Consider the following 4,546-nt stretch of genomic DNA (forward strand, 5'->3'; position numbering starts at 1 on the left):
TTTTTAGTAGAGACGGGGTTTCACCGTGTTAGCCAGGATGGTCTCGATCTCCTAACCTTGTGATCCACCTGCCTCGGCCTCCCAAAGTGCTGGGATTACAGGCTTGAGCCACCGCGCCCGGCAGAGATAAACAATATTAAAAACATTTTCAGCTCCACTAGATGCTGACTAGCTGACCTCCAGCCACTGTTTCACCAGCCATCACTACAGGTTTGGTGGGACAAGACTGATTTCAGTAATTTCTTCCTGACAAGATGACCATCCACCATGGACTGGTTCTGGCTGGCGTACAGAGCTCCTGCACTTGCATGTTTTTGTGTCCTGAAAAGACATTTTGCCATATAGGGCCTAATTATAATACACTTAAATGTTAAGTCTCCACCCCAGAGTGACCATGGGTTGTATGTTACATGCATGTTTGCTCAATATGCGTGTGTCAGAACCACCTTCATGAATATTCATAGCTCCTCATGTAACCTATTGAATATGTATGTTTAGTCAATCCATTGAGCATGAAGCTCCTACCCTAACCCCTCCTCCTTTGAAGTTCCTGTCTCTGGTCTTGACTGGAGGCATGCTTCCCAGCGGGTCTCACTCCTTTCTGAGGCTGGAGTGCAGCAGTGCGATCATAGCTCACTGCACCCTCCAACTCCTGGGCAAAAGTGATCCTCCTGCCTCAGCCTCCGGGTACCTAAGACTACAGGTGCATGCCACCACAGCCGGCTAATTTTTAAAATTTTGTGTAGAGATGGGGTCTCACTATGTTGTCCAGGCTGGTTAAGGCCTCCTGGGTTCAAGTGATCCTCCTGCCTTGGCCTCCCAAAGTGCTGGGATTATAGGTGTGAGCTACCAAGCCCAGCCTAACCCTTTATAAGAAATAAAGTCTCCTCCTTTCAAAATTTATAAACTGTGTATATTGAGTTTCTTTTTTTAATTAACAATTATCAATAATACACTTTATATGAAACAAGGGCAAAGATGTTGCTTAATCTCTATTTTACATGGAAGGAAGAAAGTATGAATCGTTTGTGCAATGGGTTACAAGGCCCTAATTAGGGTTGCTAGGTTTAGCAAATAAAAATATTATGTAGGATTTGCATTTAAATTTGAATTTTGGAGAAACAATGAATTTTTTTAGTTGTTAATAGGACATACTTATACTAAAAAACCAGTAGCTGTTTCTCCAAGGTTCAGATATAATTGGTGGGTTTTTGTTTTGTTTTTGTTTTTGAGACAGTCTTGCTCTGTCGCCCAGCCTGGAGTGCAGTGGCATGATCTTGGCTCACTGCAACCTCCACCTCCTGGGTTTAAGCCATTCTCGTGCCTCAACATCTTGAGTATCTGAGATTATAGGTGCGTGCCACCACACCTGGCTAATTTTTGTATTTTTAGTAAAGACAAGGTTTTACCGTAATGGCCAGACTGGTCTCCAACTCCTGGCCTCAAGTGATCCACTCGCCTCAGCCTCCCAAGGTGCTGGGGTTACAGGTGTGAGCCACTGTGCCCGGGCTATCACCAGTGTTAAATCATGTTTAGACTAAAGCTGCCTTCTTACATATTTTAAGTCTGGCTTAAAGGTTTCTCTGTACATTGTGAACTATAACCTAAATGGACTTGTAAGCAGACTGTAGCCAACACTTGTGGCAGTCACTGAGTTTTGGCTAATCAAAGGTGGCCAACTGTTCAAACTGTGTTCAGATAAGGGAAACACCAATCTAACCAATCTCACTTATGTTTTCTGTACTTCATTTTCCTTTCTGTCCGTAAATCTTCCACCACGTGGCTACACTGGCGTCTCTGAGCCCACTCTGGCATGAGAGGCTGCCCAATTCTTGAATTGTTCTTTGCTCAGTTAAACACTGTGAAACTTACCTGGGCTAAAGTTTTCCTTTTTGACACTGAGCATCCTGTATTTTATCTGTTAACCCTGGATTGATATTTACAGCTTCTTTCTTCCATACCCATTCATGTTCCTTTAGTTCCTTTACTTAATGAGGTGACCCAAACTTCATTCCTATAGGGTCTTGAGTCCTTGGTTATTCTGCTTGTATTGGGTCACCTGAGGCTTTCATTAACACTGTCACTGAACCCGGCAATCCTCAGAGATGTCTCGGGGATTCCCTGGGTACGACGGACTCCTTGTCTCTGTTGTGTGGCAGCAGCAGCTCCTTGGTGGACAGTCAGGGTCAGTCTTCCTCTTAGAGCTCTTGGCCCCCAGGCAAAGCGACAGGGGAGCAGCCTTCCAGTTCAAAAAAAACCATGCAGTGTCCATTCCTGGCAGCATTCTCCCTTGGACACTGAGGCCTCGAAACCTTCGATGGAATGGGAAGACGATATTTTGTCAGAGGCTTTCAGGTAGGAGGAGAATGGTAGCAGCGCAGGTCCCCAGTGTCGCCTAGAGAAACAATATGGAATGAGGAGAAAAGATAAAATTATGCAACAGCAAGCCCTCAGGATAACTTGGAGACAAGAATGCTCAAACTTAAAAAGAACAAGAAAAACAAATAACATAGAAATTACCCGGCTGGGCGTGGTGACTCAACGTTTGTAATCCCAGCACTTTGGGAGGCTGAGGTGGACAGATTCCTTGAGCCCAGGAGTTCGAAACTAGCCAGGGCAACATGGTGAAAACCTGTCTTTGCAAAAAATACAAAAATTAGCTGGGCGTGGTGGTGTGCACCTGTAGTTCTAGCTACTTGGGAGGCTGAGATAGGAGGATTATTTGAGCCCTGGAGGTCCAGGCTGCACTCCAACCTGGGTGACAGAGTGAGACAAGAAAGAAACGAAAGAAAGAGAGAAAGAGAGAGAGAGGAAGAAGAAGGAGGAGGAAGAGGAAGAGGAAGGAGAAGAGAAAAGAGAGAAAAAGGAAAAACAAGTGACAGGTCAGACTTTCCTTCCCACATGCCCATTCCAGCCCCACCTGCCACAAGACTGGCTGAGGAAAACTGGGGCAAAGGAGAGGAGGGAGTTGTAAGGGGCTTAAGCTTGATCTAAGACCTCACCAAAAACACTAAGTACACCTTGAGCCTGAAAATGTTCAAAAGTGTCTGCAGTAGTGTCAGAGCTGGGACAATTGGTGGGGGATTTAAAAGTACACATGAGGCCGGGCACGGTAGCTCATGCCTGTAATCCCAGCACTTTGGGAGGCCAAGGCGGGTGGATCGCCTGAGGTCAGGAGTTCGAGACCAGCCTGGCCAACGTGGTGAAATCCCATCTCTACTAAAAATACAAAATGAGCCAGGTGTGGTGGCACGTGCCAGCTACCCAGGAGGCTGAGGAAGGAGAATCGCTTGAACCCAGGAGGTGGAGGTTGCAGTGAGCTGAGATTGTGTCACTGCACTCCAGCCTGGGTGACAGAGCAAAAACTTTGTCTCAAAAAAAAAGTTACAGGTGAAATGTGAAGCCACAGTCTTGGAAACACATAGATCCTTGGGGAGCAACTACCCACAAAAGAAGGGAAAAGTGTCCTTTGGCATTTGAGTGTGGCTGGGGAAGCAAATGGAGAAGTTTAATTGCCTTCCAAGACAAAAAAAGAAAGAAAGAAAGAAGACGCACAACCCCCACCCCTGCAAAACAAATTCACTAGAGCATCTGGACTTCATAATGTTGCCAGAAGAGGGCGCATTATCTAGGGATCTTGTAAAACATACAATACCACAAAAATGAATAATGAAAAGATAGGTTCATACAGTTATTGCAAAATATCAGAAAATGAATTTCATCACATATGAACCAAGGAAAATTCACACAAACCTCTGAAACAATAGCCATGAAGAAGAAGAAAGCTGTAATACAACACTAAACAGAACCAAATATATGCAAAACAAGCATTTGAAGACATGCAAAACCACTTTGGGTGGGAAATTTAAGAACAAAGAACAGAACTAGACAAAATAGAGGAAGAAATGAAAACAGATTTGATTGAACTCTGGAAAGAAATGGAATAAACAGACAAAATTATCTAGAAGTAAAGATTAAATTACAAGATGCCCAAGGGAGAATAAATTCAAATAAAAATTTAATAAGGGGCATTAAAAGAACACAGGAAACCAAGCAAAAGAATGAAAATGAGCTAAAGAAGTAGGCTGGGTCCAAAGAAAGTAATGGAAACAGAATATACTCAAAGAAGGAATCACATGTGTGTTATTGGAGTCCCTGAAGAAAAAATAAACAACTAAACCACAACTAATATTTAACACTATAAGAAAACTGTCCAGGAGCAAAAAATCTGCAAATTGGAAGAGCCCACTGGGAATGTGGGAAGATTCACTCAGTGTGATCAACTTTGAAACATATCCTCGTAAAACTCTAATTTTAAAGACTTTTATTTTTTATTTTTTTTTAAACAGAGTCCCACTCTGTCACCCAGTCTGGAATGCAGTGGCATGATCTCGGCTCACTGCAACCTCCGCCTCCTGGATCCAAGTGATTGTCCTGCCTCAGCCTTCCAAGTAACTGGGATTATAGTCACCTGCCACCACGCCCAGCTAATTTTTGTATTTTTGGTAGAGACGAAGTTTCGCCATGTTGGCCAGGCTGGTCTGGA

This window comes from Colobus angolensis, unplaced genomic scaffold (assembly GCF_000951035.1).
Source record: "Colobus angolensis palliatus isolate OR3802 unplaced genomic scaffold, Cang.pa_1.0 Scaffold21, whole genome shotgun sequence".
NCBI lineage: Eukaryota > Metazoa > Chordata > Mammalia > Primates > Cercopithecidae > Colobus > Colobus angolensis.